This window comes from Anomaloglossus baeobatrachus, chromosome 5 (genome assembly GCF_048569485.1).
Source record: "Anomaloglossus baeobatrachus isolate aAnoBae1 chromosome 5, aAnoBae1.hap1, whole genome shotgun sequence".
Taxonomy (NCBI): domain Eukaryota; kingdom Metazoa; phylum Chordata; class Amphibia; order Anura; family Aromobatidae; genus Anomaloglossus; species Anomaloglossus baeobatrachus.
The window spans coordinates 359796820-359819165 of NC_134357.1; positions in this window are offsets into that span (position 1 = coordinate 359796820).

A 22346-nucleotide genomic window follows, 5' to 3' on the forward strand; every position below is an offset into this window, starting at 1 on the left:
TTTAGTTTATGAATTGGCCAATGCATGTAAGCCCGGAACCAAACGGCAAGGTAAATCTCAATATTCCGGGTCCCTAACTAAAATGCCACTATCTAGGTTAAAAACATCCTTGTCTGGGCAGCTAGACTAAAAATCTAACTACACACTTGTAGGATGTGCGGGTCAGTCTTTTGAAATATTTGCAGTGAGTTTTTTTCTGGCTGAGCACTCCGCCCTATAAACCAGGCTGTGTTCATAATCCTTATACCAGGACTCCTAGCTGCCCAGACATGGAGGATAGTCCAGATAGTGGCATTTCAAGTTAAATTTTTAGTCTAGCTGCCCAGACATGGATGTTTTTAACCTAGATAGTGGCATTTTAGTTAGGGACCCGGAATATTGAGATTTACCTTGCCGTTTGGTTTCCGGGCTTACATGCATTGGTCAATTCATAAACTAAAAATCTAATTTTTTCATATAGCAGTAATGTAGTACCAGAGTTCCCTTATATATTGATGGTATTTAGTGTGCGGCTGTATCCATTTTGTATTTGCTAGGTTTTTTCAGCTGGCACCTATACACACTTGTAGGATGTGCGGGTCAGTCTTTTGAAATATTTGCATTATTTTTAGTCGTCATAGATTCCATAATAACAGGAACTGTACCATATGACTGGCGCATAGCATATGTGGTGCCAATATTAAAAAAAGGACAAAATCTGAGCCTGGTAATTATAGGCCAGCAATTTTAACCTTGACTGTGGGTAAAATCCTTGAGGGGTTCCTAAGAGATGCCATCTTTGAGTATCTCAAGAAGAATAACCTCATGACCCAGTATCAACATGGGCTTATAACTGGGATCTGTCCTGTCAAACTATTTTGATCACCTTCTATGAGGAGGTAAGTTCCAGACAGGACCAGGAGAATGCAGTGGATGTTGTCTATATGGATTTTTCAAAGGCATTTCATACAGTGCCACATGAAAGGTTGATACATAATATGAGATTAATGGGAATAGGGGAAAATATTTGTAATTGGGTTAAGAACAGATAGGAAACAAAAGGTGGTTATTAATGGAACATACTTAGACTGAGTTACAGTTAACAGTGGAGTACCACAGGGATAGGTATTGGGCCCTCTTCTTTTTAACATATTTATTAATGACTTTGTAAGGGGCAGTGAGAGTACAATTTCAATATATGCAGATCATACTAAACTATGCAAGGTAATTAATACACAGGATGATAATTTACTATTGCAGAGAGATTTGTGCAGGCTGGAGGCTTGGGCTGAGAAATGGCAATTGAAGTTTAATGTGGATAAATGTAAGGTCATGCACTTGGGCAAAGGAAATAAAATATATATATAAATATGCAGTCAATTTAAAAAAAAAACTAGGTAAAATTGTCACTGAAAAAGACTTGGGTGTATGGGTGGGTGGCAAACTCAACTTTACAGATCAGTGTCACGCAGCTGCTACCAATGCTAATAAAATAATGGGATGCATTAAAAGAGTCACCGATGCTCATAAGAAGAACACAGTTTTACCCCAAGTCACTAGTGCGACCACACTTAGAATACTGTGCACAATTTTGACCTCCGGTATATAAGAAGAACATAGCTGAACTAGAGCAGGTGCAGAGAAGAGCAGCCAAGGTTATTAAAGGAATGGGGGGAATGCAAGACAGGTTATTAAACTTGGGGTTATTCAGCTTGGATAATTGAAGGCTTAGGGGCGATCTTATTACAATGTACAAATATATGAGGGGACAGTACCTAGCTCTCTCTAATGTTATGTTTACACCTAGGCCTGCAATGGCGACAAGGAGGCATCCACTACGGTTAGAGGAAAGGAGGTTTAATCATAATCACAGGCGCAGATTCTTTACTTTAAGAGCAGTGAGACTATGGAACTCTCTGCCAAATAATTTTGTAATGGTTGATTCACTACTAAAATTTATGAGAGGTCTGGGAGTGTTTTTTGATAAATATAATATTATTGGTTATGTGCACTAGATTCTGTGATTTAGCATTGATCCAGGGAACTAGTCAGCTGTTTGTGGAGTCGGGAAGGCATTTTTTCCCCAAATGTGGCACATACTGTCTGTTGCTTGGAGTTTTTTGCCTTCCTCTGGATCAACATGTTAGGTTAGGTCATAGGTTGAACTCGATTAAATTACATATATCTTGAGCCTTAATCACTATTAAAGATAAAAAGTTAGAAAGAATGTTGGTTAAACTGAACCTATCACAAAACTAGGACTGACAACTACCTAGCCACAGAGATTGGCACCTCAAGAATGAACGAAATGGCATCCCCACTCATCGACAGCTAATTAGTCAGCTGATTGGACAGCATTATTATTGCACATGTCCCTTAGACTGGCCACAATAAAAAGTCTTTCTAACATGTGCAGTTTTACAGTATTAGGGAATCCAGGGGCAAGGAGGGTCATGAACCAGCCAGTATCTGGGTTGACCACCATTTCCATCACACACTGCAACACATCTCCTTTGTATAGAATTGATCAAGTAGTTGATTGTGGCCTGTGGAATGTTGGTCCATGCCTCTTTAATGGTTGTGCAAAGTTGCTGGATGAACTTGAACATGCTGTCTTGTACGTTGCTGGAAGTTGCTGGATATTCCCAGGAACATCTGCCCTGTACAGTGAAAACAGAGATTTATCCATGAAGACAACACCTCTCAAATGTGCCAGACAGCATTGAATGTGAGCATTTGCCCACTCAGGTCAGTTGTGATGCATTTTAGCTGGATGTGTGAACCCGAGGGCGCCCATCTAGATGAAATGCATCATGGCGGCACAGAGACCCGTCATGACCCTGCACTGAGATACAAACTGCCGGCCAAACAGTGGCCAGCATGCAGCTGACATTGGCGTCCTGGCTGTGACTGAGGGGGGCGCATTTCAGTGACATCATGCATTACCATAGTACGGACGCCGATGTCAGCTGCCTGCCGGCCACTGTGCAATGGCAACAGAGAAGGAAAATGAGCAACGTAGGAGCCAGGGAGAGTGAGTAAAATGGTTTGGGTTTTTTGGGGGGAGAGAAAAAATTGAGACATATTTACAAGGAGGGGGATTGATATACCAGGAGGGGGACATATATACCAGGAGGAGCTCAAGAGGGGGATATGTATATATATATATATATATATATATATATATATATATATATATATATATATATATATATATATATATATATATATATATATATATATATTAGGACATATATACCAGGAATGGCCCAGCATGGGGACATATATACCAGGATGAAGACATATATACCAAGATGGGAATATATACACCAGGATGAGAGACTTTTTACCAGGATGAGGTTATATATACCAGGACGTGGCCTAGGATGGGGACATTATACCAGTATGTGGCTATGTGGCTTAGGATGGGGACATATATACCAGGATGGGGAGCATATATTTCAGGATGGGGGACATTTCCCAGGATAAGGATATATATACAGGATGTGGCCTAGGATGGGGAACATGTATACTTGGATAGGAACATATATACCAGGATGGGGGACATTTTAACCAGGATGGTGGGCATATATACCAAGATGTGGGCTAGTATGGTGACATATATACCAGGATGGAGCCTAGGATGACAGCCATTCTTACCGGGATGGCCCCAGGATGAGGGGCATTTAATAAGATGTGCACATACTGTACACTGTGTGCAGAATTATTAGACAAGCTGTATTTTAGAGGATTTTTTTTATTATTGATCAACAACTATGTTGTCAATCAACCCATATATATCAAAGCTTAATATTTTTGGAAGTTGGAGTGGGGTTTTTTTTTTAGATTTGGCTATCTTAGGAGGATATCTGTTTGTGCAGGTAACTATTAATGTGCAGAATTATTAGGTAACTTAATAAAAAACAAATATATTCCCATCTCACTTGTTTATTTTCACCAATATAACTGCACAAAATTTAGAAATAAACATTTCTAACATGCAAAAACAAAACCCAAAAAAATTAGTGACCAATATAGCCTCCTTTCTTTATGATGACACTTAACAGCCTACCAACCATAGATCTATAGATTCTGTCAGTTGCTTGTCTGTTTACGATCAACATTGCGTGCAGCAGCCAGCACAGCCTCGCAGACACTGTTTCGAGAGGTGTACTGTTTTCCCTACCTGTAGATCTTACATTTTATGAGGGACCACAGGTTCTCTATGGGGTTCAGATCAGGTGAACAAGGGGGCCATCTCATTATTTTTTCATCTTTTAGACCTTTACTGACCAGCCACGCTGTGGAGTAGCTGGATGCATTTTCCTGCATTAAAATCATGTTTTTCTTGATTCCGACTTCTTCCTGTACCACTGCTTGAAGAAGTTGTCTTCCAGAAACTGGCAGTAGGTCTGGGAGTTAAGCTTCACTCCATCCTCAACCCGAAAAGGTCCCACAAGTTCATCTTTGATGATACCATCCCACACCAGTACCCTACCTCCAACTTGGTGGCGTCTGAGTCGGAGTGGAGCTCTCTGCCCTTTACTGATCCAGCCTCTGGACCATCCATATGGCCCATCAAGAGTCACTCTCATTTCATCAGTCCATAAAACCTTTTAAAAATCAGTCTTAAGATATTTCTTGGCCCAGTCTTGACATTTTATCTTATGTTTCTTGTTCAAAGGTGGTCGTTTTTCAGCCTTCCTTACCTTGGCCATGTCCCTGAGTATGGCACACCTTGTGCTTTTGGATACTCCAGTAACGTTGCAGCTGTGAAATATGGCCAAACTGGTGGCAAATCGCATCTTGGCAGCTTCACGCTTGATTTTCCCCAATTCATGGACAGTTATTTTGCGCCTTTTTTGCCCAACACGCTTCCTGCGACCCTGTTGGCTTTTTGCCATGAAATGCTTGATTGTTCGGTGAATACGTTTCAAAAGTCTATCAATTTCAAGACTGCTGCATCCCTCTGCAAGACATCTCACAATTTTGGACTTTTCAGAGCCCGTCAAATCTTTCTTCTGACCCATTTTGTCAAAGGAAAGGAAGTTGCCTAATAATTAAGCACACCTTATACAGGGTGTTGATGTCATTACACCACACCCGTCCTCATTACAGAGATGCACATCACCTGATTTACTTAATTGGTAGTTGGCTCTCAAGCCTATACAGCTTGGAGTAGGACAACATGTATAAAAATTATCATGTGATCAAAATACTTATTTGCCTTATAATTCTGCACACACTGTATATAACAGAATGGGTCTTAGTATGGGGGACATATTTACGAGAACGGGGGACATATTTATTATGACGGGGGACATATTTACCAGGACGGGATTATATATACAAGGATAGGGGACATATTTACCAGGAATTAGCCCAGAATGGGAGATATTTACCAGGACAGGGGACATATTTTCCAGGATGGGAACATATATACCAGGATGGGGGACATATTTACCAGGATGGAGCCAAGAATGGGAGATATTTACCAGGATGGGGGACATATTTACTAGGAAGGAGCCCAGGATGGGGTACTTTTGAAAAGAATAGGGGACATTACTGCATAATAGTCAACTCATATATCTTTATAGGATATAGAAAGCTAAATGTATTCATACATATACATAAATTTAACTAACATGTGGTATGTAAGGTGCCCAAGTCCAAATTTTGCACCAGGGCCCATCGAACTTTAGTTACACCACTGGTGCACAGTTACACTCAGTGATCAGCCCAGTGCGGGCCACTTTCAGTATTTGAACGACTCACATTGGGGGTAACAACAGTGTGATCCAATGTGTTGTGCAGCAAAAACAAATGGAAAAACCCCGACCACCCTCCCCCGGAATTGTTGGCTGGTTGCATGTGGGCGGAGACTCGAACTGCCCAATTAGTGACTTCCATTGGGGTTAAGGTCAAGTCTTGGTCCCAAACCATACTTTATCTAAATTCTGGCTGCACACACCAACCCAAACTTCCATGGGTCCACTCATCTCTAATCGCAACATGAATCTCTTTGTATTACAGATATAATACATGTTATTCTTTTAAATCAGTAATATAAGTAACAGTTCCATGACATGGCTATTTCATCTTGATGTTCTAACTAGAGTTGAGCGCGGTTCGTGGTTCGAGGTTCTCCAGTTCGGGGCTCGAGTGATTTTTGGGGCTGTTCGAGATCGAACTAGAACTCGAGCTTTTTGCAAAAGCTCGATAGTTCTAGATACGTTCGAGAACGGTTCTAGCAGCAAAAAGCAGGGCTTTTTACAGCTACAGTGAGCAGGAGCCATCGCTGGCAGCCTGCCACAAGCTGGTAACCAAGATAAACATCGGGTATCCAACCAAAGCGCTTTGGTTAGTAACCCGATGTTTATCTTAGTTACGTGCAGGAAGCCCACACTTCCCCGCTCAGCTCGCTCCGCCCCCTCCTGCACGCGGCATGTACACATACATACACACACACACACACACACACTCTCACCCCACCCCCGCTCGGCTTACCTGCGGTGATGAAGTCCCGCCATCCCGACCTCAGCGCTGTCACTGTCCTCCATGGCCGCCGCTTGTCACATCACCTCTCGCTTCCGACCCGAGACTGACACTGGCGGTGACGTCACGGACCTCTCGCGATACTTGATGTGAAGGCGCCGGTCATTGACCTCAGTGACAGGGGCTGTCAGTGTGCTGGAGATCAGCGCAGGTAATGTACCTCACTGACAGCAGCACTTGTCATCCCCTGCAGTGACCTGGGCTGACCCATTGATGTTAGCTCAGGTCACTGCATTGCTCTCCCAGCCAATGGGGAACATCCTGCTCTTCATTGACTGGGACAGTGTGGATCGTCATGGCAACCCCTTGGATTACACCAGACCTGGATTTGTTTTTCTTTCTAATAAATTGGTTAAAGAGGGAATGTTTTGGGGAGTGTTTTTTCAAATAAAAATGTGTTTGTCGTCTATTTTTTTTTATTACTGCCTGGGTTGGTGATGTCGGGTATCTGATAGACGCCTGACCTCACCAACCCCAGGGCTTGATGCCAGGTGACATTACACATCTGGTATTAACCCCATATATTACCCCGTTTGCCACCGCACCAGGGCGCGGGATGAGCTGGGGCGAAGCACCAGGATTGGCGCATCTAATGGATGCGCCACTTCTGGGGCGGCTGCGGCCTGCTATTTTTAGGCTTGGGAGAGTCCAATAACCATGGACCTCCCTAGTCTGAGAATATCAGGCCCCAGCTGTCTGCTTTACCTTGGCTGGTGATCCAATTTTGGGGGACCACTACGTGTTTTTTTTTTTTTTAAATTATTTATTTAATTTAAAATAACAGCGTGGGGTGCCCTCAGTTTTGGATTACCAGCCAAGGTGAGGTTGCCAGCTGTGGTCTGCAGGCTGCAGCCGTCTGCTTTACCCTAGCTGGCTACAAAACTATGGGGAACCCTACGTCATTTTTTTTTCATTTTTTTGGCTAAATACAAAGCTAAGCACCCCTTAGTGCCACATGAAAGGTACCAAAGGGTGCTCCACTTTTTCTTCATTTTTTTCTCCACCTTTTCTCCACTTTTTTCTCCACTTTTTCTCCACTTTTTTCTCCACTTTTTCTCCTCTTATGCTCCACTTTTTCTCCACTTTTGTCCACTTGTTTCTCCACTTTTTCTCCTCTTATGCTCCACTTTTTCTCCACTTTTTCTCCACTTTTTCTCCTCTTATGCTCCACTTTTTCTCCACTTTTTCTCCACTTTTTCTCCACTTTTTCTCCACTTTTTTCTCCACTTTTTTCTCCACTTTTTCTCCTCTTATGCTCTACTTTTTCTCCACTTTTTCTCCACTTTTTTCTCCACTTTTTCTCCTCTTATGCTCCACTTTTTCTCCACTTTTTCTCCACTTTTCTCCTCTTATGCTCCACTTTTTCTCCACTTTTTCTCCACTTTTGTCCACTTTTTTCTCCACTTTTTCTCCTCTTATGCTCCACTTTTTCTCCACTTTTTCTCCACTTCTTCTCCTCTTATGCTCCACTTTTTCTCCACTTTTTCTCCACTTTTTTCTCCACTTTTTCTCCTCTTATGCTCCACTTTTTCTCCACTTTTTCTCCACTTTTTCTCCTCTTATGCTCCACTTTTTCTCCACTTTTTCTCCTCTTAATCTCCACTTTTTCTCCACTTTTTCTCCACTTTTTCTCCACTTTTTTCTCCACTTTTTCTCCACTTTTTCTCCTCTTATGCTCCACTTTTTCTCCACTTTTTCTCCACTTTTTTCTCCACTTTTTCTCCACTTTTTTCTCCACTTTTTCTCCTCTTATGCTCCACTTTTTCTCCACTTTTTCTCCACTTTTTCTCCTCTTATGCTCCACTTTTTCTCCACTTTTTCTCCTCTTAATCTCCACTTTTTCTCCACTTTTTCTCCACTTTTTCTCCACTTTTTTCTCCACTTTTTCTCCACTTTTTCTCCTCTTATGCTCCACTTTTTCTCCACTTTTTCTCCACTTTTTCTCCACTTTTTCTCCACTTTTTTTCCACTTTTTCTCCACTTTTTTTCCACTTTTTCTCCACTTTTTCTCCACTTTTTCTCCACTTTTTCTCCTCTTATGCTCCACTTTTTCTCCTCTTATGCTCCACTTTTTCTCCACTTTTTCTCCACTTTTTTCTCCACTTTTTCTCCACTTTTTTCTCCACTTTTTCTCCTCTTATGCTCCACTTTTTCTCCACTTTTTCTCCACTTTTTCTCCTCTTATGCTCCACTTTTTCTCCACTTTTTCTCCTCTTAATCTCCACTTTTTCTCCACTTTTTCTCCACTTTTTCTCCACTTTTTTCTCCACTTTTTCTCCACTTTTTCTCCTCTTATGCTCCACTTTTTCTCCACTTTTTCTCCACTTTTTCTCCACTTTTTCTCCACTTTTTTTCCACTTTTTCTCCACTTTTTCTCCACTTTTTCTCCACTTTTTCTCCACTTTTTCTCCACTTTTTCTCCACTTTTTCTCCTCTTATGCTCCACTTTTTCTCCTCTTATGCTCCACTTTTTCTCCACTTTTTCTCCACTTTTTCTCCACTTTTTCTCCACTTTTTTTCCACTTTTTCTCCACTTTTTTTCTCCACTTTTTTTCTCCACTTTTTTCTCCACTTTTTTCTCCACTTTTTCTCCTCTTATGCTCCACTTTTTCTCCACTTTTTCTCCACTTTTTCTCCACTTTTTCTCTTCTTAATCTCCACTTTTTCTCCTCTTATGCTCCACTTTTTCTCCACTTTTTCTCCTCTTATGCTCCACTTTTTCTCCACTTTTTCTCCTCTTATGCTCCACTTTTTCTCCACTTTTTTTCTCCACTTTTTCTCCTCTTATGCTCCACTTTTTCTCCACTTTTTCTCCACTTTTTCTCCACTTTTTCTCAACTTTTTTCTCCACTTTTTCTCCACTTTTTCTCCTCTTATGCTCCACTTTTTCTCCACTTTTTCTCCACTTTTTGCTCCACTTTTTCTCCACTTTTTCTCCACTTTTTCTCCATTTTTTCTCCATTTTTCTCCTCTTATGCTCCACTTTTTCTCCACTTTTTCTCCACTTTTTCTCCACTTTTTCTCCTCTTAATCTCCACTTTTTCTCCTCTTATGCTCCACTTTTTCTCCACTTTTTCTCCACTTTTTCTCCACTTTTTCTCCACTTTTTCTCCACTTTTTCTCCACTTTTTCTCCTCTTATGCTCCACTTTTTCTCCTCTTATGCTCCACTTTTTCTCCACTTTTTCTCCACTTTTTCTCCACTTTTTCTCCACTTTTTTTCCACTTTTTCTCCACTTTTTTTCTCCACTTTTTTTCTCCACTTTTTTCTCCACTTTTTTCTCCACTTTTTCTCCTCTTATGCTCCACTTTTTCTCCACTTTTTCTCCTCTTATGCTCCACTTTTTCTCCTCTTATGCTCCACTTTTTCTCCACTTTTTCTCCACTTTTTCTCCACTTTTTTCTCCACTTTTTCTCCTCTTATGCTCCACTTTTTCTCCACTTTTTCTCCACTTTTTCTCCTCTTATGCTCCACTTTTTCTCCACTTATTCTCCACTTTTTCTCCTCTTATGCTCCACTTTTTCTCCACTTTTTCTCCACTTTTTCTCCACTTTTTCTCCACTTTTTTCTCCACTTTTTCTCCTCTTATGCTCCACTTTTTCTCCACTTTTTCTCCACTTTTTCTCCACTTTTTCTCCTCTTAATCACCACTTTTTCTCCTCTTATGCTCCACTTTTTCTCCACTTTTTCTCCTCTTATGCTCCACTTTTTCTCCACTTTTTCTCCACTTTTTCTCCACTTTTTCTCCTCTTAATCTCCACTTTTTCTCCTCTTATGCTCCACTTTTTCTCCACTTTTTCTCCTCTTATGCTCCACTTTTTCTCCACTTTTTCTCCTCTTATGCTCCACTTTTTCTCCAATTTTTCTCCTCTTATGCTCCACTTTTTCTCCACTTTTTCTCCACTTTTTCTCCTCTTATGCTCCACTTTTTCTCCACTTTTTCTCCTCTTATGCTCCACTTTTTCTCCACTTTTTCTCCACTTTTTTTCCACTTTTTCTCCACTTTTTTTCTCCACTTTTTCTCCACTTTTTCTCCACTTTTTCTCCTCTTATGCTCCACTTTTTCTCCACTTTTTCTCCTCTTATGCTCCACTTTTTCTCCACTTTTTCTCCACTTTTTCTCTACTTTTTTCTCCTCTTATGCTCCACTTTTTCTCCACTTTTTCTCAACTTTTTCTCCTCTTAATCTCCACTTTTTCTCCTCTTATGCTCCACTTTTTCTCCACTTTTTCTCCACTTTTTTCTCCACTTTTTCTCCTCTTATGCTCCACTTTTTCTCCACTTTTTCTCCACTTTTTCTCCACTTTTTCTCCACTTTTTCTCCACTTTTTCTCCTCTTAATCTCCACTTTTTCTCCTCTTATGCTCCACTTTTTCTCCACTTTTTCTCCTCTTATGCTCCACTTTTTCTCCACTTTTTCTCCTCTTAATCTCCACTTTTTCTCCTCTTATGCTCCATTTTTTCTCCACTTTTTCTCCACTTTTTCTCCTCTTATGCTCCACTTTTTCTCCACTTTTTCTCCTCTTATGCTCCACTTTTTCTCCACTTTTTCTCCACTTTTTTTCCACTTTTTTTCCACTTTTTCTCCACTTTTTCTCCACTTTTTTCTCCACTTTTTCTCCACTTTTTTCTCCACTTTTTCTCCTCTTATGCTCCACTTTTTCTCCACTTTTTCTCCTCTTAATCTCCACTTTTTCTCCTCTTATGCTCCACTTTTTCTCCACTTTTTCTCCTCTTAATCTCCACTTTTTCTCCTCTTATGCTCCACTTTTTCTCCACTTTTTCTCCTCTTATGCTCCACTTTTTCTCCACTTTTGTCCACTTGTTTCTCCACTTTTTCTCCTCTTATGCTCCACTTTTTCTCCACTTTTTCTCCACTTTTTCTCCTCTTATGCTCCACTTTTTCTCCACTTTTTCTCCACTTTTTCTCCACTTTTTTCTCCACTTTTTTCTCCACTTTTTCTCCTCTTATGCTCTACTTTTTCTCCACTTTTTCTCCACTTTTTTCTCCACTTTTTCTCCTCTTAATCTCCACTTTTTCTCCTCTTATGCTCCACTTTTTCTCCACTTTTTCTCCTCTTATGCTCCACTTTTTCTCCACTTTTTCTCCTCTTAATCTCCACTTTTTCTCCTCTTATGCTCCATTTTTTCTCCACTTTTTCTCCACTTTTTCTCCTCTTATGCTCCACTTTTTCTCCACTTTTTCTCCTCTTATGCTCCACTTTTTCTCCACTTTTTCTCCACTTTTTTTCCACTTTTTTTCCACTTTTTCTCCACTTTTTCTCCACTTTTTTCTCCACTTTTTCTCCACTTTTTTCTCCACTTTTTCTCCTCTTATGCTCCACTTTTTCTCCACTTTTTCTCCTCTTAATCTCCACTTTTTCTCCTCTTATGCTCCACTTTTTCTCCACTTTTTCTCCTCTTATGCTCCACTTTTTCTCCACTTTTTCTCCTTTTATGCTCCACTTTTTCTCCACTTTTTCTCCTCTTAATCTCCACTTTTTCTCCTCTTATGCTCCACTTTTTCTCCACTTTTTCTCCTCTTATGCTCCACTTTTTCTCCACTTTTGTCCACTTGTTTCTCCACTTTTTCTCCTCTTATGCTCCACTTTTTCTCCACTTTTTCTCCACTTTTTCTCCTCTTATGCTCCACTTTTTCTCCACTTTTTCTCCACTTTTTCTCCACTTTTTTCTCCACTTTTTTCTCCACTTTTTCTCCTCTTATGCTCTACTTTTTCTCCACTTTTTCTCCACTTTTTTCTCCACTTTTTCTCCTCTTATGCTCCACTTTTTCTCCACTTTTTCTCCACTTTTCTCCTCTTATGCTCCACTTTTTCTCCACTTTTTCTCCACTTTTGTCCACTTTTTTCTCCACTTTTTCTCCTCTTATGCTCCACTTTTTCTCCACTTTTTCTCCACTTCTTCTCCTCTTATGCTCCACTTTTTCTCCACTTTTTCTCCACTTTTTTCTCCACTTTTTCTCCTCTTATGCTCCACTTTTTCTCCACTTTTTCTCCACTTTTTCTCCTCTTATGCTCCACTTTTTCTCCACTTTTTCTCCACTTTTTCTCCTCTTAATCTCCACTTTTTCTCCACTTTTTCTCCACTTTTTCTCCACTTTTTCTCCACTTTTTCTCCACTTTTTCTCCACTTTTTCTCCTCTTATGCTCCACTTTTTCTCCACTTTTTCTCCACTTTTTCTCCACTTTTTCTCCACTTTTTTCTCCACTTTTTCTCCTCTTATGCTCCACTTTTTCTCCACTTTTTCTCCACTTTTTCTCCTCTTATGCTCCACTTTTTCTCCACTTTTTCTCCTCTTAATCTCCACTTTTTCTCCACTTTTTCTCCACTTTTTCTCCTCTTATGCTCCACTTTTTCTCCACTTTTTCTCCACTTTTTCTCCTCTTAATCTCCACTTTTTCTCCTCTTATGCTCCACTTTTTCTCCACTTTTTCTCCACTTTTTCTCCTCTTATGCTCCACTTTTTCTCCACTTTTTCTCCTCTTATGCTCCACTTTTTCTCCACTTTTTTTCTCCACTTTTTCTCCTCTTATGCTCCACTTTTTCTCCACTTTTTCTCCACTTTTTCTCAACTTTTTTCTCCACTTTTTCTCCACTTTTTCTCCACTTTTTCTCCTCTTATGCTCCACTTTTTCTCCACTTTTTCTCCACTTTTTGCTCCACTTTTTCTCCACTTTTTCTCCACTTTTTCTCCATTTTTTCTCCATTTTTCTCCTCTTATGCTCCACTTTTTCTCCACTTTTTCTCCACTTTTTCTCCACTTTTTCTCCTCTTAATCTCCACTTTTTCTCCTCTTATGCTCCACTTTTTCTCCACTTTTTCTCCACTTTTTCTCCTCTTAATCTCCACTTTTTCTCCTCTTATGCTCCACTTTTTCTCCACTTTTTCTCCTCTTATGCTCCACTTTTTCTCCTCTTATGCTCCACTTTTTCTCCACTTTTTCTCCACTTTTTCTCCACTTTTTTCTCCACTTTTTCTCCTCTTATGCTCCACTTTTTCTCCACTTTTTCTCCACTTTTTCTCCTCTTATGCTCCACTTTTTCTCCACTTTTTCTCCACTTTTTCTCCACTTTTTCTCCTCTTAATCTCCACTTTTTCTCCTCTTATGCTCCACTTTTTCTCCACTTTTTCTCCTCTTATGCTCCACTTTTTCTCCACTTTTTCTCCTCTTATGCTCCACTTTTTCTCCAATTTTTCTCCTCTTATGCTCCACTTTTTCTCCACTTTTTCTCCACTTTTTCTCCTCTTATGCTCCACTTTTTCTCCACTTTTTCTCCTCTTATGCTCCACTTTTTCTCCACTTTTTCTCCACTTTTTTTCCACTTTTTCTCCACTTTTTTCTCCACTTTTTCTCCACTTTTTCTCCACTTTTTCTCCTCTTATGCTCCACTTTTTCTCCACTTTTTCTCCTCTTATGCTCCACTTTTTCTCCACTTTTTCTCCACTTTTTCTCTACTTTTTTCTCCTCTTATGCTCCACTTTTTCTCCACTTTTTCTCCACTTTTTTCTCCACTTTTTCTCCTCTTATGCTCCACTTTTTCTCCACTTTTTCTCCACTTTTTCTCCACTTTTTCTCCACTTTTTCTCCACTTTTTCTCCACTTTTTCTCCTCTTATGCTCCACTTTTTCTCCACTTTTTCTCCTCTTATGCTCCACTTTTTCTCCACTTTTTCTCCTCTTAATCTCCACTTTTTCTCCTCTTATGCTCCATTTTTTCTCCACTTTTTCTCCACTTTTTCTCCTCTTATGCTCCACTTTTTCTCCACTTTTTCTCCTCTTATGCTCCACTTTTTCTCCACTTTTTCTCCACTTTTTTTCCACTTTTTCTCCACTTTTTCTCCTCTTTTTTCTCCACTTTTTCTCCACTTTTTTCTCCACTTTTTCTCCTCTTATGCTCCACTTTTTCTCCACTTTTTCTCCTCTTAATCTCCACTTTTTCTCCTCTTATGCTCCACTTTTTCTCCACTTTTTCTCCTCTTATGCTCCACTTTTTCTCCACTTTTTCTCCTTTTATGCTCCACTTTTTCTCCACTTTTTCTCCACTTTGTCTCCACTTTTTTCTCCACTTTTTCTCCTCTTATGCTCCACTTTTTCTCCACTTTTTCTCCTCTTAATCTCCACTTTTTCTCCTCTTATGCTCCACTTTTTCTCCACTTTTTCTCCTCTTATGCTCCACTTTTTCTCCACTTTTTCTCCTCTTATGCTCCACTTTTTCTCCACTTTTTCTCCACTTATTCTCCACTTTTTCTCCTCTTATGCTCCAATTTTTCTCCACTTTTTCTCCACTTTTTCTCCACTTTTTCTCCACTTTTTTCTCCACTTTTTCTCCTCTTATGCTCCACTTTTTCTCCACTTTTTCTCCATTTTTTCTCCACTTTTTCTCCTCTTAATCACCACTTTTTCTCCTCTTATGCTCCACTTTTTCTCCACTTTTTCTCCTCTTATGCTCCACTTTTTCTCCACTTTTTCTCCACTTTTTCTCCACTTTTTCTCCACTTTTTCTCCACTTTTTCTCCACTTTTTCTCCACTTTTTCTCCTCTTAATCTCCACTTTTTCTCCTCTTATGCTCCACTTTTTCTCCACTTTTTCTCCTCTTATGCTCCACTTTTTCTCCACTTTTTCTCCTCTTATGCTCCACTTTTTCTCCAATTTTTCTCCACTTTTTTCTCCATTTTTTTCTCCACTTTTTCTCCACTTTTTCTCCTCTTATGCTCCACTTTTTCTCCACTTTTTCTCCTCTTAAGCTCCACTTTTTTTCCACTTTTTTCTCCACTTTTTTCTCCTCTTATGCTCCACTTTTTCTCCACTTTTTCTCCTCTTATGCTCCACTTTTTCTCCAATTTTTCTCCACTTTTTTCTCCATTTTTTTCTCCACTTTTTCTCCACTTTTTCTCCTCTTATGCTCCACTTTTTCTCCACTTTTTCTCCTCTTAAGCTCCACTTTTTCTCCACTTTTTTCTCCACTTTTTTCTCCTCTTATGCTCCACTTTTTCTCCACTTTTTCTCCTCTTAATCTCCACTTTTTCTCCTCTTATGCTCCACTTTTTCTCCACTTTTTCTCCTCTTATGCTCCACTTTTTCTCCACTTTTTCTCCTCTTATGCTCCACTTTTTCTCCACTTTTTCTCCACTTTTTCTCCACTTTTTCTCCACTTTTTTCTCCACTTTTTCTCCACTTTTTCTCCACTTTTTCTCCTCTTATGCTCCACTTTTTCTCCACTTTTTCTCCTCTTATGCTCCACTTTTTCTCCACTTTTTCTCCACTTTTTCTCCACTTTTTCTCCACTTTTTCTCAACTTTTTCTCCTCTTAATCTCCACTTTTTCTCCTCTTATGCTCCACTTTTTCTCCACTTTTTCTCCACTTTTTTCTCCACTTTTTCTCCTCTTATGCTCCACTTTTTCTCCACTTTTTCTCCACTTTTTCTCCACTTTTTCTCCTCTTATGCTCCACTTTTTCTCCACTTTTTCTCCTCTTTTTCTCCTCTTAATCTCCACTTTTTCTCCTCTTATGCTCCACTTTTTCTCCACTTTTTCTCCTCTTATGCTCCACTTTTTCTCCACTTTTTTCTCCACTTTTTCTCCTCTTATGCTCCACTTTTTCTCCACTTTTTCTCCTCTTATGCTCCACTTTTTCTCCACTTTTTCTCCTCTTATGCTCCACTTTTTCTCCACTTTTTCTCCACTTTTTTTCCACTTTTTCTCCACTTTTTCTCCACTTTTTTCTCCACTTTTTCTCCACTTTTTTCTCCACTTTTTCTCCTCTTATGCTCCACTTTTTCTCCACTTTTTCTCCTCTTATGCTCCACTTTTTCTCCACTTTTTCTCCTTTTATGCTCCACTTTTTCTCCACTTTTTCTCCACTTTTTTCTCCACTTTTTTCTCCACTTTTTTCTCCACTTTTTTCTCCACTTTTTCTCCTCTTATGCTCCACTTTTTCTCCACTTTTTCTCCACTTTTTCTCCACTTTTTCTCCACTTTTTCTCCACTTTTTCTCCACTTTTTCTCCACTTTTTCTCCACTTTTTCTCCACTTTTTCTCCACTTTTTTCTCCACTTTTTTCTCCTCTTATGCTCCACTTTTTCTCCTCTTATGCTCTACTTTTTCTCCACTTTTTCTCCTCTTATGCTCCACTTTTTCTCCACTTTTTCTCCACTTTTTCTCCACTTTTTCTCCACTTTTTCTCCACTTTTTCTCCTCTTAATCTCCACTTTTTCTCCTCTTATGCTCCACTTTTTCTCCACTTTTTCTCCTCTTATGCTCCACTTTTTCTCCACTTTTTCTCCTCTTATGCTCCACTTTTTCTCCACTTTTTCTCCACTTTTTCTCCACTTTTTTCTCCACTTTTTCTCCACTTTTTCTCCTCTTATGCTCCAGTTTTTCTCCACTTTTTCTCCACTTTTTTTTCCACTTTTTCTCCACTTTTTCTCCACTTTTTTCTCCACTTTTTCTCCACTTTTTTCTCCTCTTATGCTCCACTTTTTCTCCACTTTTTCTCCACTTTTTCTCCTCTTATGCTCCACTTTTTCTCCACTTTTTCTCCTCTTATGCTCCACTTTTTCTCCACTTTTTCTCCACTTTTTCTCCACTTTTTCTCCACTTTTTCTCCACCTTTTTCTCCACTTTTTTCTCCACTTTTTTCTCCACTTTTTCTCCACTTTTTCTCCACTTTTTCTCCACTTTTTCTCCTCTTATGCTCCACTTTTTCTCCACTTTTTCTCCTCTTATGCTCCACTTTTTCTCCACTTTTTCTCCACTTTTTCCTCCACTTTTTCTCCACTTTTTCTCCTCTTATGCTCCACTTTTTCTCCACTTTTTCTCCACTTTTTCCTCCACTTTTTCTCCACTTTTTCTCCTCTTATGCTCCACTTTTTCTCCACTTTTTCTCCTCTTAATCTCCACTTTTTCTCCTCTTATGCTCCACTTTTTCTCCACTTTTTCTCCACTTTTTCTCCACTTTTTCTCCACTTTTTTCTCCACTTTTTCTCCTCTTATGCTCCACTTTTTCTCCACTTTTTCTCCTCTTATGCTCCACTTTTTCTCCACTTTTTCTCCTCTTATGCTCCACTTTTTCTCCACTTTTTCTCCTCTTATGCTCCACTTTTTCTCCACTTTTTTCTCCACTTTTTCTCCACTTTTTCTCCACTTTTTCTCCCTTATGCTCCACCTTTTCTCCACTTTTTCTCCTCTTTTTCTCCTCTTTTTCTCCTCTTTTTCTCCTCTTTTTCTCCTCTTTTTCTCCTCTTTTTCTCCTCTTATGCTCCACTTTTTCTCCACTTTTTCTCCTCTTAATCTCCACTTTTTCTCCTTTTATGCTCCACTTTTTCTCCACTTTTTCTCCTCTTATGCTCCACTTTTTCTCCACTTTTTCTCCACTTTTTCTCCACTTTTTCTCCTCTTATGCTCCACTTTTTCTCCACTTTTTCTCCTCTTAATCTCCACTTTTTCTCCTTTTATGCTCCACTTTTTCTCCACTTTTTCTCCTCTTATGCTCCACTTTTTCTCCACTTTTTCTCCACTTTTTCTCCACTTTTTCTCCTCTTATGCTCCACTTTTTCTCCACTTTTTCTCCTCTTATGCTCCACTTTTTCTCCACTTTTTCTCCACTTTTTCTCTACTTTTTTCTCCTCTTATGCTCCACTTTTTCTCCACTTTTTCTCTACTTTTTCTCCTCTTAATCTCCACTTTTTCTCCTCTTATGCTCCACTTTTTCTCCACTTTTTCTCCACTTTTTTCTCCACTTTTTCTCCTCTTATGCTCCACTTTTTCTCCACTTTTTCTCCACTTTTTCTCCACTTTTTCTCCTCTTATGCTCCACTTTTTCTCCACTTTTTCTCCTCTTTTTCTCCTCTTAATCTCCACTTTTTCTCCTCTTATGCTCCACTTTTTCTCCACTTTTTCTCCTCTTATGCTCCACTTTTTCTCCACTTTTTTCTCCACTTTTTCTCCTCTTATGCTCCACTTTTTCTCCACTTTTTCTCCTCTTATGCTCCACTTTTTCTCCACTTTTTCTCCACTTTTTCTCCACTTTTTTTCCACTTTTTCTCCACTTTTTTCTCCACTTTTTCTCCACTTTTTTCTCCACTTTTTCTCCTCTTATGCTCCACTTTTTCTCCACTTTTTCTCCTCTTATGCTCCACTTTTTCTCCACTTTTTCTCCTCTTATGCTCCACTTTTTCTCCACTTTTTCTCCTTTTATGCTCCACTTTTTCTCCACTTTTTCTCCACTTTTTTCTCCACTTTTTTCTCCACTTTTTTCTCCACTTTTTCTCCTCTTATGCTCCACTTTTTCTCCACTTTTTCTCCACTTTTTCTCCACTTTTTCTCCACTTTTTCTCCACTTTTTCTCCACTTTTTCTCCACTTTTTCTCCACTTTTTCTCCACTTTTTCTCCACTTTTTCTCCACTTTTTTCTCCACTTTTTTCTCCTCTTATGCTCCACTTTTTCTCCTCTTATGCTCTACTTTTTCTCCACTTTTTCTCCTCTTATGCTCCACTTTTTCTCCACTTTTTCTCCACTTTTTCTCCACTTTTTCTCCTCTTATGCTCCACTTTTTCTCCACTTTTTCTCCTCTTATGCTCCACTTTTTCTCCACTTTTTCTCCTCTTATGCTCCACTTTTTCTCCACTTTTTCTCCACTTTTTCTCCACTTTTTTCTCCACTTTTTCTCCACTTTTTCTCCTCTTATGCTCCAGTTTTTCTCCACTTTTTCTCCACTTTTTTTTCCACTTTTTCTCCACTTTTTTTTCCACTTTTTCTCCACTTTTTCTCCACTTTTTTCTCCACTTTTTCTCCACTTTTTTCTCCTCTTATGCTCCACTTTTTCTCCACTTTTTCTCCACTTTTTCTCCACTTTTTCTCCTCTTATGCTCCACTTTTTCTCCACTTTTTCTCCTCTTATGCTCCACTTTTGCTCCACTTTTTCTCCACTTTTTCTCCACTTTTTCTCCACTTTTTCTCCACTTTTTCTCCACCTTTTTCTCCACTTTTTTCTCCACTTTTTTCTCCACTTTTTCTCCACTTTTTCTCCACTTTTTCTCCACTTTTTCTCCACTTTTTCTCCTCTTATGCTCCACTTTTTCTCCACTTTTTCTCCTCTTAATCTCCACTTTTTCTCCTCTTATGCTCCACTTTTTCTCCACTTTTTCTCCACTTTTTCTCCACTTTTTTCTCCACTTTTTCTCCTCTTATGCTCCACTTTTTCTCCACTTTTTCTCCTCTTATGCTCCACTTTTTCTCCACTTTTTCTCCTCTTATGCTCCACTTTTTCTCCACTTTTTCTCCTCTTATGCTCCACTTTTTCTCCACTTTTTTCTCCACTTTTTCTCCACTTTTTCTCCACTTTTTCTCCCTTATGCTCCACCTTTTCTCCACTTTTTCTCCTCTTTTTCTCCTCTTTTTCTCCTCTTTTTCTCCTCTTTTTCTCCTCTTTTTCTCCTCTTATGCTCCACTTTTTCTCCACTTTTTCTCCTCTTAATCTCCACTTTTTCTCCTTTTATGCTCCACTTTTTCTCCACTTTTTCTCCTCTTATGCTCCACTTTTTCTCCACTTTTTCTCCACTTTTTCTCCACTTTTTCTCCTCTTATGCTCCACTTTTTCTCCACTTTTTCTCCTCTTAATCTCCACTTTTTCTCCACTTTTTCTCCACTTTTTCTCCACTTTTTCTCCTCTTATGCTCCACTTTTTCTCCACTTTTTCTCCACTTTTTCTCCACTTTTTCTCCATTTTTTCTCCTCTTATGCTCCACTTTTTCTCCACTTTTTCTCCTCTTATGCTCCACTTTTTCTCCACTTTTTCTCCACTTTTTTCTCCACTTTTTCTTTACTTTTTCTCCACTTTTTCTCCTCTTATGCTCCACTTTTTTTCCACTTTTTCTCCACTTTTTCTCCACCTTTTCTCCACTTTTTCTCCTCTTAAGCTCCACTTTTTCTCCACTTTTTCTCCACTTTTTCTCCACTTTTTCTCCTCTTAATCTCCACTTTTTCTCCTCTTATGCTCCACTTTTTCTCCACTTTTTCTCCTCTTATGCTCCACTTTTTCTCCACTTTTTCTCCTTTTATGCTCCACTTTTTCTCCACTTTTTCTCCACTTTTTCTCCACTTTTTTCTCCACTTTTTTCTCCACTTTTTCTCCACTTTTTCTCCTCTTATGCTCCACTTTTTCTCCACTTTTTCTCCTCTTATGCTCCACTTTTTCTCCACTTTTTCTCCACTTTTTCTCCACTTTTTCTCCACTTTTTTCTCCACTTTTTCTCCTCTTATGCTCCACTTTTTCTCCTCTTATGCTCTACTTTTTCTCCACTTTTTCTCCTCTTATGCTCCACTTTTTCTCCACTTTTTCTCCACTTTTTCTCCTCTTAATCTCCACTTTTTCTCCTCTTATGCTCCACTTTTTCTCCACTTTTTCTCCTCTTATGCTCCACTTTTTCTCCACTTTTTCTCCTCTTATGCTCCACTTTTTCTCCACTTTTTTCTCCACTTTTTCTCCACTTTTTCTCCACTTTTTCTCCTCTTATGCTCCACTTTTTCTCCACTTTTTCTCCACTTTTTCTCCACTTTTTTTTCCACTTTTTCTCCACTTTTTCTCCACTTTTTTCTCCACTTTTTCTCCACTTTTTTCTCCTCTTATGCTCCACTTTTTCTCCACTTTTTCTCCACTTTTTCTCCTCTTATGCTCCACTTTTTCTCCACTTTTTCTCCTCTTATGCTCCACTTTTTCTCCACTTTTTCTCCACTTTTTCTCCACTTTTTTCTCCACTTTTTCTCCACTTTTTCTCCTCTTATGCTCCACTTTTTCTCCACTTTTTTTCCACTTTTTCTCCACTTTTTTTCCACTTTTTTCTCCACTTTTTCTCCACTTTTTTCTACTCTTATGCTCCACTTTTTCTCCACTTTTTCTCCACTTTTTCTCCACTTTTTCTCCTCTTATGCTCCACTTTTTCTCCACTTTTTCTCCTCTTATGCTCCACTTTTTCTCCACTTTTTCTCCACTTTTTCTCCACTTTTTTCTCCACTTTTTTCTCCACTTTTTCTCCACTTTTTCTCCACTTTTTCTCCACTTTTTCTCCTCTTATGCTCCACTTTTTCTCCACTTTTTCTCCTCTTAATCTCCACTTTTTCTCCTCTTATGCTCCACTTTTTCTCCACTTTTTCTCCTCTTATGCTCCACTTTTTCTCCTCTTATGCTCCACTTTTTCTCCACTTTTTCTCCACTTTTTCTCCACCTTTTCTCCACCTTTTCTCCACTTTTTTATCCACTTTTTCTCCACCTTTTCTCCACTTTTTTATCCACTTTTTCTCCACTTTTTCTCCACTTTTTCTCCACTTTTTCTCCTCTTATGCTCCACTTTTTCTCCACTTTTTCTCCTCTTATGCTCCACTTTTTCTCCACTTTTTCTCCACTTTTTTCTCCATTTTTTCTCCACTTTTTCTCCTCTTATGCTCCACTTTTTCTCCACTTTTTCTCCACTTTTTCTCCACTTTTTTTCCACTTTTTCTCCTCTTATGCTCCACTTTTTCTCCACTTTTTCTCCACTTTTTCCTCCACTTTTTCTACACTTTTTCTCCTCTTATGCTCCACTTTTTCTCCACTTTTTTCTCCACTTTTTTCTCCACTTTTTTCTCCACTTTTTTCTCCACTTTTTTCTCCACTTTTTCTCCACTTTTTCTCCACTTTTTCTCCACTTTTTCTCCACTTTTTCTCCTCTTATGCTCCACTTTTTCTCCACTTTTTCTCCACTTTTTCTCCACTTTTTCTCCACTTTTTCTCCACTTTTTCTCCTCTTATGCTCC